We start from the raw sequence: 14,946 nt of genomic DNA, 5'->3' as shown, positions 1-14,946 counted from the left end.
ACCTACCATAATTTGTCCTCTGTGCATTCACATGCTCTTCCTTGCTCTCACTCCTTTTATCCAGGCTGGTACCCATCAAATAGCCGTGGCATTTCTTCAAATAAAATTTACAATGGCCAAGACCTCAATTTGGTTTTTGTCAAAAGATTCCTACAAATACTAATCAATAACACTCAAAAAAATAAAAGAATGTATTTTGTCTCCAGGAGTCTCTCTGAAATGTCTATTACTGGAATAGAAGTAAACATTTCATGGAGAGTTAAAGAAATGCCCTGTCTAGCATTGTCAAACATTGCAGTATGGGGAGAGAGGGAGAAGGCTCGGACACAGGGATACAAGATGAAGAAGGGAAAAAGAGATCAGAGTGATGCAATTTATCTTGGAGAGAAGGAACTTTTTAAGATCCTTTTACATTTTCATAAAACATTATCTTAGGAACAAGATCACCAATGGGGCAGATAATCCAGCCACAGTCTACAAGGATGTACTTGGCAGAAGCCAAGCAAGAAATTCCCCTTAAGGGAAGCCAGTGCTCTCCTCAGGCAGACAGGGTGTGCTGGACACCCGCAGCAAGACATCCGAGAGATGCTCATTCCATCATCTTCCTGCCACTAGCTCCTCTTCAGAGGCTAAAGAGGCAGTTCTGCAGCTGCTACTTTCCCAACCCAAACTCCGTGCAAACAGTCCCTTGCCCTATAGTAGGCTGGGCCATTTCACCTATGATGTAGAGGAAGCCACCTGCTTTAGGACTTCCCTCCTTCCCCCCACCAAACCTGAGCAAGAGCTCAGTGCAGGCAGGAAGTAATTATTGGAAGGACAGATGCGCTCTCCCCCGACGCACCGACGCAACATTTTCACACTGTTGAACAGCAATAAGCAACAAGAATAACAGAGACAAAGAGATGAATTCTCTTTCTATAAATAAACATAGAAATCTGTTCCTGGACTCTAAACTCACAAAGGTGCAATAGACACACCAGGTTCCCCTTTATTCACCAAGAAAACCTTGGCATCACATAAAGACTATTTAGTGCTTGAACAGAAGACAACTTCAAAGCTCTTTTAAATGTAAGTTAATGTTAACACTGGAACAATTCAGGAACGTGTACTCTAGTCCACGGCATGGAAGAAGAGGAACTTTCTAGCCCTTTCTAGTTTTCATAAAAACATTTTCAGATCCACCCTATCAGTACCTTATTTTAAAATGTCATACAGAGTCCTCTTGTGTGCCAATCTGGCCTACTTACATCTGGTATATCCAACTCTGTCTTTAGTTTTAAATCTGACCCTAAAACATCTTATGGTTTTGGTAAAGCCACAATTGTCAAGTGGTTTATCTTGATAATGGACAAAACCACCCGAGGATGGAGTTGGTCAAGTGAGTGCCACGGAGACGCGATCCTGACCAACATCAACTTGGTCTTACCAGTTATGCTAGATCCACAAAGCCTTTGGCAGCCCCATCCACGGGTTTTTCTTCTTTCTTCTTCCTTTTTTTGCATTTTATTTTTAAAGTTGTTTAGGCACAGACACACATCTATAATTAAATGCACAAGTGTATCATATCAGCCACGTTGGGGTTTTTGTCTTCTTTTGCAACCCTGCTCCTCTTCTTCCTTAGGGCTCCACCTACATCATGGCCTCTTTCCCCAAACACGAATCTCCTGGTAACAACCTCACATATGGTGTTTGTTTTACAAAAATGGGATTATATTTTAAACTCTTTTCTACATCTTGCTTTTCTGACAAATCACGTCATGGAAATCTCTTCAAGTTGGGCAATGGAATTATAGATTTATTTTGCTTTGCTTTTGCTTTTACCTTTTTAATCCCTGCATAAGATATCATGGTATGGATGAAATACAATAATTGATGAAACCACTCCTCTCCCAATAAACATTCACCTTGTTTTCCATGCCGTAAATCTGCATTAGTCAGAGTTTTCCAAAGAAACAGAACCAATAGGATGTACAGAGAAAGAGAAAGAGATTTATTATAGGGAATTGGCTTATGCAATTATGGAGACTAAGAAATCCTAACATCTGCAGTCAGCAAACTGGAGACCCAGGAGAGCCAATGATGCAGTTCCAGTTCAAGTCTGAAGGCCTGAAAATTAGGAGAGCTTTTGGGGTAGCTCCAGTCCAAAAGCCAGCAGAGTCGAGACCCAAGAAGAGCTGACGTTTCAGTTGAGTCTGAAGGCAGGAAAAGACCAATGTCCCAGTTCAAGGCATTCAGGCAGGAGGAATTCCCTCCTACTCAGTCTTTTCGCTCTATTCAGGCCTTCAACTGATTGGATGAGGCCCACGCACATTGGGGAGAGCAATCTGCTTACTCAGTCTACTGATTCAAATGCTAATCTCATCCAGAAACATCTCCATGGACACACCTAGAATACTGTTGGATCAAATATCTGGGCACCCCACAGTCCAGTTAAGGTGACACATAAAATTAACCATCACAATATCTTTACAAACTAGTGGTTTGAATTTTTTATAGGATAAGGTCCCAGCACTGGGATAAATGAACAGAAAGACATATGTAATATTAATGGTTTAGACAGTTGGCTTTTCACAGACTATAAATTTTACGTTTTTCCAGCATTATATAAGAGGACTCTTTTCTCCATATCCCACCAGCAATAGCCGTTATTATTCTTTTAAATTTTGGCTATTTTATATCTCACTGTTACTTAAAATTGGATTTCCTGAACACCAGTACCTTTTAATATGTTCTCATAAAGTTTTGGCCATTTGGAATTATTCTTCTGTCAATAGTCTCTGCATATCAATTGCCTTTTTTTTTTTTGGTGAGGAAGATTCACCCTGAGCTAACATCTGTGCCAATCATTCTCTACTTTGTATGTGGGATGCCACCATAGCATGGCTGATGAGTGGCATAGGTCTGCATCCAGGATCCAAACCTTGAACCCAGGCAGCTGAAGCAGAACACGCAGAACTTTAACCACTCAGCCATGGGGCCAGCTCCTCATTTGCCCATTTTTCCACTGGGTAGTTTGTCCCTTCTTGACAATTTGTAAGAATTGTTTGTATATTATTAGATGTATGGCTATTAATCCTATTTTTTTCACTGAATTTTTTCTACAACCATCATGTACTTGTTTCTGTTTCATTTTGGTTGGTAATTTTTTTTAAACAGCTTGTGAGTTTCCAGTCTTGATTAAGATCTCCCCTGCAACCAGACTGTACAAGCGAAATCCCAATTTCTTTTTTTGCAAGATTTTCATTATTCTGTGCATATGAAAGGGATCCAACTTTGCTTTCCTCCAGATGGGGAATGAGGAATCCCAAGATTATATTATCAAATCTAGCCTTTTCTTGTTTTTTTTTCCTTTTGGGGGGGAGTTGTTTTTGTTTTTAGGATCTTTTAATAACCATTTCTATTTTATTTTATTTTGTATTTTTCCCAGTTTTATTGAGATGTAACTGACGTACAACACTATAAGTTTGCCGAGTACAGCATAATATTTCACTTACATATATTGTGAAATGGTTACCACAATAAGTTTAGTTAACATCCATCATCTCATATAGATACAATAAAAAAAGGAAAAGAAAAATAAAAATATGGGTTTTTGTCTTTGCAATGAAAACTCTTAGGATCTACTCTCAGCAACATTCATATATACCTCACAGCCATGTTAACAATAATCATCATCTTGTAAAGCTTTTCCTGTTGAATTAAAATGCTGCCTCTGGAATACATTAACTTTTCACATAAATCAAGCTCTTTCTGGATTATCTATTCTGTTCCACTAATCTCTTTGTCTACCTCGGGCCAGTAATACATTGATGTAATCTCATTGCCTTAAAAGTAGGTGGTCATGTCTGCTGTGGGAAATCTTCATTTTTCTTTTACATATATTTCTTGGCTATTCTAAAATATTCATTCTTCCATATACACTGTAAGATTATTTTGTCTAGTTCTCAAGACAAAAACTCTGTTGGGATACCAACAGGAATTCCTAAAGTTTGTACATGAATTTTGAAGAAATCACTTTTTTTGTACTAAATATTTTCCTTTGAAAAAAGAAAGTCCTTTGAAACGTCCAGAGATTGTTGTGTCCCCCTCAATAAGGTTTTAGTTTTCTTCATATAGGTTCTGCGCCTTTCTTAGCATCCTTGTAAATATGTCATAGTATTTAAAGTTACAAACAAATTATTCCTTTTCCATTTCTGTCTGCTTACATGTAGAAAAAAAGACGTGTTTTGATTTTTGTATATGTATCTCATTCAGTGACCTTACAAATTATCTTATTAACATAAGTAGCTTTTTTAACACCTAAAAGCAAAGATTTGGGGTTTTGAAAGGTTAAAAAAAAGCATATCACCAATTAAAAAATCAATCTAGTATCAGTAATTTCTTTTCTTGACCTATTTCATTCACTAGAATCTCCAACACAATATTGTACAACCATGGTGAGAATATTCCTTTTTAGCTCCTGATCTGAACAAAAGTAGATTAAGTGTTTTGCCACTTAGAATAATATTTTCTGGTGGTTTTTGGTGAATGTCTCTATTGTATTTAGGTTATTTACTTCTATTTCTATTTCTATATTATATCTTGGCTTTCTTTTATAGGAATTTCATAAAATGCACTTTCAAAATCTATTAATATAATCGAATGATTCTCTTTTTTTTTTTTGGCTGATATAACGAGTTATATCGATAGATATCTTTATTTCCATCCATTCTCGCATTCCTAAAATAAATCTAAGTCACAGTGCAGTATTCTTCTAAAACTTCACTAGATTTGGGGCCAGCCCGGTGCCATAGTGGTTAAGTTGTGAGCTCTGCTTTGGCGGCCCAGTGTTTGTGGGTTCGGATCCTGACAATGGACCTACCACTGCTCATCAAGCCACACTGTGGTGACATCCCACATAAAGTGGAGGAAGATTGGCACAGATGTTAGCTCAGCAACAATCTTCCTCAAGCAAAAAGAGGAAGATTGGCAACAGATGTTAGCTCAGGGCCAAACTTTCTCACACACACACACACACACACAAACTTCACTAGATTCTATTTGCTGTTTATTTTTTTGCAACAATATTCATAAGTTAGATTGGTTTATTTTTTTAAATTTCCAATTATACCTCCTTTATTAGAGTTGAGTATTAAAATTAAGTTGGCTTCATTAAGTGAATTCAGATATTTTTCATATCTTTCTATGACCTAGAAGAGTTTAAATAACATTGCAACTATCCTTCTTTAAATATTAGATAAATCTGAGTCATGAGCCCATTTAGTCTTGGGGCCTCTTTTCATTGGGAAGTCTCTCATCAAGTCTTGATTTCATCTCTGCTCTTCACACTGCTGCTGCCCCAGGGCTGAAGACTGCTTCATCTTTCTGGATCCACCGACAGAAAAAGCAAGGTTCTGTGCCCAATTCAGTTTCCCTACCACTTCATCTTCTTCTGAGTTAGTTCATTTTCTGTTTGTTTTGAGTCCTTTTCAAGTATTTTACTGAGATAGTGAATGTGAGTGAACCACTCTAGAGCATTACATATCTTCAAATCACTTTTGTTTCTTTCCTTGACGAGTGAATGATATCTTGGCTGGGAATAGGAGCCTTGTTTGGTATATTTTCTGTAGATTTTGTTCCAATATCCTCTAGCTGACAAATGAGAAGTCTCATGCCAATCCCACTTGATTCCCTCATAAGTAACTTGTTCTTCCTTTCTAAAAAGTTACAATATTTTTCTCTTTATTCTTAGAATTCAGGAATTTACCAGAATATGTTTGATCTTGCTGTTCCCATTAATCTGACCTGGAGCTTATCTTCATCCTTCAATATATAGAGTCAGGAAAGCCAGAAAATTTGCTTTCGTTATGTGTTTAATTATTGCCTCTTCTTCAGCTGTTCCTTCTTTCCCTTCTGTAAATCCTGTTACTTGCAGGTTAGCTCTCCTGGTTCTGTTCTCCTAGTCATTTTTTTATCCTTATGATTTTCATCTCCTTGTGATTTTGTTCTTCATGCTTTGGTCTTCCAAACCACCAATGTGGGTCTTAATAGTGACCATTAACTCTTTCAGTTATGTCTACTTAACTGATTAACAAGGAATTTTTTTCCATTAGAAATTCTTTTTGTGTTGCACTTAGATCTCTTATTACATCTCTGCTTGTTTCCGCCAGTAGCTCTATTTTGCTGAGATTGTGTTTCATTGGTTCTGACTCCTCTTGCTCTCTCTAGCTGCTGGCATCTCTCACCTACAGCTTCTTTTTCTCTGTTGGTTCCGTGGATTCAGGTCTGGTTAGTGACAGACAGGAAGGAGTCTCTTCTTCCAAGGCTGGCAGTACCAAAGTAGGTCCTGCTGAGGCTGTAGGAGGAAAGTGCCCAGCACCCCATCAGCCTCAGAAGAGAGAGGCCTTCCACTCACTCACCAATGAGGACTACACTAAGTTAAAGAAAATAATTCTTTCTAGGCCTTTGAGGCACCAGGAGTATGAGAAATATCCATAAGGCTAATGTCATCCTTCTTCCTTGGGGTACCGAGATCTCACTAGGCCAAGCCCTTTGCAGGACTGACCACCTTCCAGTCTCCACAGAACTCTGATGTTGTCCCAGAACTCTTGCCAAATCTGTGTCTAGTTCTGATTTAAAATTCCTGTCAGAGTTCTTCCCTTCCACACAGCCTCCAGTCCCATCTGAACACAGTGCTCATTGACTTCATCTGCCATTTAGTCCCAGAGATGCAGATACATTAGAATTGGGAGTGTGATGAAATTAACCACTCACAGGTTAATAAAACACGAAAACCTAAAAAAATACTTCATATGTCTCTCCTCCTCCCCTCAGCCTAGTTTCAACCAGAAAATCGCATGAGTGCCTGTTCCGCGGGCCTGCTGGAAAAAAAAAAGAGGAATAATCCAATTTCAGAAACACTTTAAATGATATTTTTCTTCAGTTCTGCAAGGCCTGCTCTGATTCTGTGGAGGCCTACAGCATGTAGGTCAGTTCTTATGTTCATCACTGTGTTCATTAAATACAGGAAACTGGGCCGAGAGGTAGATCCGAAGGAGAGGAGATGCTCCCCCTTCCCTCCTTTCCAGGTCCCCCTCGGTCTTCATTTAATTCAGCTACCATACCAAGAAAACTAAATATCATAAGGCAATAATCCTTGTGTGAGGACTAAGTTAGAAAATGAAGAAAAATATCACTGGTTCATGTTGTAATAAAGCAGAGCTATTGAAAAGGCTGCAGATTTATGGCAAACTCTCCTCTGAGGAGCCTAATGACCACTCAGCTTCTCCGTTCCCTTTTTATCAGCTATTGAAGTATGTTTGTGCAGCCTGAAGCTCCTGTCAAATCTCAGTTTAGCTCACTTCAAATCAAGCAAGCGAGAAAGTCACAGGATCCGAAGGTCTTGTGAAGTATCCGCAGGCTGCAAGGAGTAAGCAGGAATGGGCTAATACGAGGCATGTATCCATCTGGACCCAGAGGGAGGCTGTGACGGAAGGGGAAAGCTCTGGAATAGGAGGCTGCGCGGGTTCCCCACCTGAAGGGAGAGGCTAAAACGTCTGCCTCACAGGGCTATCTGATTGGTAAAGGCAAGTGCTTCATAAAGAGCCATGCAAAAGCGAGGGGATGGAGGGTAATCATTATCATCATTATCCCAAAGGCGTTTATGGGCTTCACTTTCCAGGTCGATGTGTCATTCAAGTCTGGGAAGTTTCAGAAAATACATTTCTTCACACCTTCATCTGTTTTTATAGTCCCTATTAGCAACAAGAGGCATCAGAGTGATTAAGCCAGTGTTACTATTAACAGTCTCTCAATGATTTATGACAGTGCAAACAGAAGCAGCATCTTATGGTCTTAGTTAACTGGATACATTGTGCAATAAAAGATATTATCTATAAGTAATAAACTTAAATCAATCCTGACTCTTAAAAAAAAAGACAAGAATAAAAGATCTTAACCAGTTCAATTATTTAGGAAAATACAGTTTTTTGTTTTGATAGCCTTCTTCTGTTTATTTGTTTATTTTCCCTAATGAAGGCCTTCTCTCTAGTTCTTTTGGTAGAGAAATAACAAGATTTTTCTTCACTAGAGTGCTCAGCAATTGTGAGATGTGTCAGCTTTGACTTATTGCCCTCCCACTAATAACAGAGGAAAGAGTCTTATCTCCAAAAGCCTAAAATTAGCTGAGAATTCTGGAATCACACTAATCTCATAAAACTAAACTCATAAACTGGCAACCCAGGGCAGTGGTTCAGAGACAGGCTTCCTTTCAGAGTCAGAGATACTTGAACTCTAACCATATTCTGCCACTTGATCACTCAAACTAGTGACTCAAATAATTTCTTCAACCTCTTTTAGCTCTAGTTTCCTCAGCTTTAGAACATGAGGACGTTCGGTAACTCACCAATGAGGACTACACTAAATTAAATAAAATAATTCTTAAAAAGTACCTATTCCAGCGTCTGACAAGAGCCAAGTACTCAGTAATTTAACAATAGTTTCTGTTAACAAGACTACATTTACTTCTATACTAAAATGCCTATCTTTTCTTCAAAGAAAATAAAATGCTGATGTAACCAAAGCTGGGGTTATAAATCTGGAGGCTATGCCTCAGAGGGAGGATTCCCACATCTGGCCGCTCATCAGAATTTTCTGATGAAGTGAGAATGCAGATGCCTCAGCCCGAGAGACTCAGAACCTCCTAGAAGAGGGGGTCATGACAAGGAGCTGGATCTATTAAAAATATCCCAGGTGGTCTTGATGAGCAGTTGTGTACGGGAACCACTGGCTTAGACAATTAGGGCCCCCCCAAAATTAGTCCCATTATATCAAAATCAAAAGCTAAAATAAATTAATCTCAATTTCATTTCCAGTTACGTGTCTAAATTCCCTTTAAACAAACTATTTAGGAGAATGCCTTATATATGTGTAGAAATGTGATAAAATAAATATAAATATGAAAAGGGAACAATATTCACAGAAGGAAAACACCCAAGGAAGCCAGAAAAGCCACAAATTGCCATAAATGAGCTCCATAAAACAGAACATATTGTGTGATGGAAAATGACCCAAACCATCCTTTAATTTCTATGTTATAGTTGGCTAAAATTCAGTAAAGGGTCCTCAGGGCTATTGCAACTTCCTGATGATACCCAGAAAAGCCTCCATGCGGCTGTGTAGCATCTCAAGAAAGGGTGGTGTATATGGAAAGTACATAGCTTCCTTTATAGTTTTCCCTTAATGCTGGTCCTTTCCTGCACATGCTGCCCACACAGCAGCCCAAGGCAATAACCTTGAACACCCTTGACTCCTCTTTGCCCTTCATCTGTCTCACCCAAACAGTGACCTACATCCTGTCTATTCCACCTTCTAGTCATCTTTTCCGTTGTCCCCTTCTCTATGATCACCATTGGCCTAAGAGAGCCCTTAATTTTCCCATCCCAGCTATTCCATTGCCCCTGTCAGACAGGACTCCACCAAGGGCCAGGATCCTGACAAGGAAAGACAAGCAACTCGTGGACACTGACGCTGGAGAGGCATAGATGGGACAGGTGTGTACAAAGGTCTTTGGGCCTGATCTGAGGCCCCAAAGAGAGGTCTACCTGGAGCATACTGGTCTGGAGGGTCTTGTGCCTTTTTATTGGACAAGTCATGAGAAGGGAGGATCATTATCCTTAACATCAGGGCCTCTGGCCAGAGGTCCTCGAAATTCTTATCCAAGAATAGAGAAAATGTACTATAGGTTAGTATGATACAATAGGCAAGATCCAGAACAGAGCAGGTATGGGTTTGAACTCCATCACCGCTATTTCATCTTAGACAAATTTTTCAATCTCTCTGAGCTCAGTTTCTCCATCTGAAAATGGGAAGAATAATGACCATTCTAGAGGGCAATTCTGAGAATTAGAATTATTTAAAAGTGTCTCACATGCAGTAATCTCTCAAATCTGAGCTAGTAGTTGTATCAATAAGTGGGTGTGTATGTGTATGTATGTCTGTGATTCAGAAAAAAACTAAAAAGATATATTCAAAAGAGAAGTATTCTTTAGGGTTACATCATCCTCAGTTTTGATTTTCAATATTTTGTAAATTTCCCCACAGCATAAGAGTCTCAGATTCTTCATGTTTTCCTTTGACACACAGTTTGAATCCAATGCTATTTTGATGGCAGTAGGGCATGGGGGGCATGGAAAATAGAGCAGATGGGTGGGGTAATACATTAAAAAGTGAATTACATTTGAAGCCTTATTACAACCAACCAAACCACCATCAATAGCCTTGACCAAAGAAAAAAGAATACACATTCAAATATAGGATGATGTCATGCTCCCCTACACAATCTACCTAGAATCAGGGCACCCATCTTGCAGCATATGAGCAAAGTAAATCTTAAATAAACCATATGCAGCTAAATGAAGCTAGCTGCTATAACAACAACCCCCAAATCTCAGTGGCATAATACAATAATGGTTTGTTTCTTCCTTACATCATAATTTTACAAGACAGGAACCCTGCAATCATGCAAGGACCCAGACTCCTTCCATCTTGTGACTCTACCCTCTTTAAATCCTCAGAATCTTCTCCAGTCCACAGGTGACAAGGAGAGAGAGAGAGAGGATTGTACATCATATGTGGTAGATGTTTACGGACCAAATTACTTCCACTCACATTCCATTGGCTTGAACTCAGTTATGTGCCCTCCACCTCCACCAACCTACCCACCTACCTAACAGCAGTGGAGGCTGGGAAATATAGTCCAGCCATGTCCCGTCAAGAAGAAAGAACACAAATATGGGTAAGCCTCATCAGTTTCTGGGATTTTCCTGAAGCAAATATCATTGTCAGATAATTTATTCACTGTGTGTTTTTTTCCAAAGACTTGGAAATCTATTTGTTTTTGAAGATCTTGTCTTTTACTTATTTCAGGAGCCATTGACTAATCAAGTCCTAGTGTCACTACAAGTTACTTCTGGCCCTTCCTAGATGACTCTGGGTCCACCCTACTTTTCAGAAGTCACCCAAGGTCCTTGACTAGGGCCACAAGGACAACCAGGTCAGGACATCATCTGAATTAGCAACCAAGCAAGATTCCTACGAAGCATGGTTATCAGGCTGGGTCAGAGTGTGGCATTTGGGAGTCTGAGGAGAAAGTGGGCAGAAGTCTGTCTGAGGCACCTAAGGGACAGCTCCTGAGAGGCCTTCACAGCTCCCACCCAGAGAATAGCAGGGCTCCTCAGTTTGAGGGGACGTCTCCTCCTCAGCATGGCTGGCCAGTCCACCAGCTTCTCAGGCCTGTCCTGAAACAGCAATGCCTACTTCTCAGCTAACCACTAAGACAAGATGATGAGGAGAGCCAAAGGAGATATCCTTGAAGAGAACTCCCCATGTGATAGATAGTAATAGTAGGAACTAATTATTAAAATCTTACTTTGTTCTCAGGTCCTGTCATAAGCAGCTTTTTCACGTAATTCTCACAATAACCTTCTGAAGTAGGTTCTACTACTGTTCCCATTTTACAGAGAAGGAAACTGAGGCTTCTCATTCTTCAGTCATTTGAGCAAGGACTCCCAGCTAATATGGGGCAGAGCTGGGATTCAGTCAGCTTTGTCTGTTTCCAAATCCAAGAATGGAGCCATAGCAATATGTCCTCAGCAAAATCTCTGATGGGGCTTCTGGTTCTTTTTCTGCCTTGAGCAGTGGGAATAACTGGCCCTAAAGGGATACTCTCCTTAAGTAGGAGGCAGTTGCTCCACTTTCTTCAGAAGTTCATTATGGTGGAGGGCCCAGAGAGGGGAGCTGTCCAATGGCACTGCATTTGCCACCCCACTCACCACACCCTTCCAACTCCCTCCTTGGAGATCCACAAACAACACTTCCTCCTAACATTTTGGTGAATCTCACCCCCTGATCCCTAAATATCTAGGGGGCAAAGTATGACCTGGTGACTGTTCCAACAACACACCACCATCTACCGTATGGACCACCTCTGTGGTGGGAAAGGTTTATACCTGCAAATCATCTGCCCCTTGGCAGAGTGAAGGGGGATGGGGGGCAGAGAACCTTATTCATCCCATTGCAACCCCCATGGGACACTTTATGTAAATGTCCCCTAACTATAAAGTGATGAGGAGGTGAAGGGATGGCACACAGCCTGGAGCAGCCTATTCAGCCCCAGGCTACATAGATTATCCCTGAGACAAACAGAGAGTGGAGAGGCATCAGGGATGAGGGCATGGAGAAGGGGCAGGGGAACGCAAGTCCTGTGTACAGGAAGCACAGGACCAAACCCCCAATGAGCATGCACCTAGCCCATGTTGCGGACGTGGAGGCCTGACAAATGCTTTGAGATCAGAACAAAACAGATGTCTTTTTCTGTTTTTCTTAATGAGTGATTTCCAGAGGCAGGTCACAGTGTCCCCATCTACCTGGTCTGCACGGAATGGGTAAGTGCCTTGGGACAGCCTTGTTAGGATCCCAACTGAAAACGCTCCGTACACTTAGTACCTAATGCAGTGCTCAGTGCAGACAGATGCTAAGAAACTACTTTCAGATGAGCATTTTACAGATGACCTCTCTTCTCTCTCCGCAAGTCCATGTTGAAATAAGGAGGCAGTGATAATGGTAGGACGCAGTAACCTCGTTATAGCACTATTTGTTCTACTGAGGCTCCATACTGGATCCTATCCAAAGGGATCTGGTTATTAAAATATCTAAAAGATGCATTATAAAGTGGTTTCACCAAAAAAAGACAGTTGAGATACACCAATTTCAAAAAAAAAGGAAATGCCTTGCTGTACCTCCATCCCTCAGAAGTTAGAAGGGGAGGCAGTGGAGTGGGGAGAGAAGGAGGCGGGTCAAGCTTTGTAATGTTCCCCTTGGTTTAACTGTGTGTGGAAGAGGGATGAGAATCCTATTTCCCCAATTCACTTAAGCAGCCACCTGTAGCTACCTCAAGTCTCCAAAATATCCAGCCCATGATAGAGATTTGGGACTGGACACACCTTCCCACATCCCTTTATTCTTTGAGTACAAATTAATTGCTTTAATGTACCAGGCATTCTGCTGTGCAACAGGGATACGATAGTGAAAAAGACCAGAAGGAATTTGCCTTCCTGGGGCTCCCAGTCCACTAAGGGAAGCAGACAAGCAGGAAGAGTATGAATAGAGGATTATAGGAACATCTCACTCACCATGTCAGATACCTCTTGGCCTCATCTCACATCCTCTGAACCCAACTTTTACCCTGGCAGCTTCCCACAGCTGTACCCTGAAAGCTGCTTGACATTATCTCTGACTTTCTGTCTTGGAGATTCTCTACAGCTGCTGTAAGGGATGCCAGCAAGATCTGCTGGGTCCTCACACGGTGTAATCTGGAAAAGCAGAAGAGTTTATGCCCCATGAGGCACTGACACTGGACATCAGGAGCCAATGCTTCCCCTTTGGTCCCTTGGCGAGACAATTCTGAGGTAGAGTCTAGATGGCTTATTATGGTTAAATTGTGTCCTCCAAAAAGATGTTGAAGTCCTAACTTCTAGTACCTGTGAATGTGACCTTATTTAGAAATAGAGTCTTTGCAGATGATCAAGTTAAGATGAAGTCATTAGGGTGGGCCCTAACCAATATGACTGGTATCCTTATAAAATGGGGAAATTTGGACACTGAGACAGACACACACAAGGAGAACACCTTGTGAACATAAAGGCAGAGATTGGGGTCAGGCATCCACAAGCCAAGGGACACCAAAGATTGCCAGCACTCTTAAATGCTGGGAGAGAGGCCTAGAACAGATTCATGCTCACAGCCCTCAGAGGGAACCAATCCTGCGAACACCTTCATCTCAGACTTTCAGCCTCCAGAACTGTGAGACAATAAATTTCTGTTGGTTAAGCCACTCATTTGTGGTACTTTGTAATGACAGCCCTAAGACACTAATACATGGCACCTCAGAATGTCCCAGTGAGATGGTGCGTCAGTTTCCCACAGTGAGGAGCAGCTTGATAACCCACCCTTGCATTGGCTTCACCTCAATCTTGTCTTGGTTTTCCCTGCTACCTTCTCATAGTCCCTTGGATCCTAAAATTAAGTCCCCAGATAAAGCCCCTATACCAAGCCCTTGTCTCAGACTCTGCTTTCTAATGGGAAAATCCAGGCTAAGACACCACCCTTGGAAGAGTCAGCCATCAGTCTAGGTCCCTGAATGGCTACATGGAAGGGAGTGACTTTGGACTGTTAAATGAGTGAGAAGTAAACCACGATAGTGTTCATCCAGTTGATGTGGGGGATTTCTTGTTAGTTATAACAGCTTAGCTCACCCGGAGCCATACAGGATAAACCTCCTAAGGGTCTAACACTGCTTTAGGCACAGGCAGACACTTCCCTTTTAGCACAGGGATGTCATCAAGTACGTGGTAGTGTATTCAGGAGAAATGACAATGTGCTAGGGCAAAATTTCTCCAGTAACTCTCCACGGTACTTGCTTCCATGCACTCCCAATGCAGACATTCTTCACTGCTATTATTTGGAAGGAGTACAGGGGTATAGTTGTTCTTGTAGGCCCCACTTTTTGCTTCCTGGAAAATCCAACCACCTGTACCTCATTTCCTTACCCAACCCCCTCGCTCATCCATTCCTCCCAGAACAGGGACCTTTGGGTTTGTTGAGTGTATAACTGCTTCAGCTACTTTCTTAAGACAGTTATTGCAGCATATTCCAGAATAATTAAGAGAATTATTCCAGAAGAAAAAAGAGAAAATCCACTATATGTTAAAATGTTGCTATTGTATACTATTTATTATATTACCATAACTTTTGTGACTTTTCTCCATAACTTTTCTTGACTCCTGGACTAGACTGTAAACTCCTTGATGTCACCACAGAATCTCATTATGAGGTGGTTCCAAGAGTCCATAGCTGGAGAAACTTTTCTCACTTTGTACCAAGTAGGAGTTGAATAAATATTTGAGAACT

This window comes from Equus przewalskii, chromosome 6, assembly GCF_037783145.1.
Source record: "Equus przewalskii isolate Varuska chromosome 6, EquPr2, whole genome shotgun sequence".
In the NCBI taxonomy this organism is placed as follows: domain Eukaryota; kingdom Metazoa; phylum Chordata; class Mammalia; order Perissodactyla; family Equidae; genus Equus; species Equus przewalskii.
The sequence above is the reverse complement of the archived record's forward strand: the minus strand, read 5'-3'. Positions refer to the sequence as shown.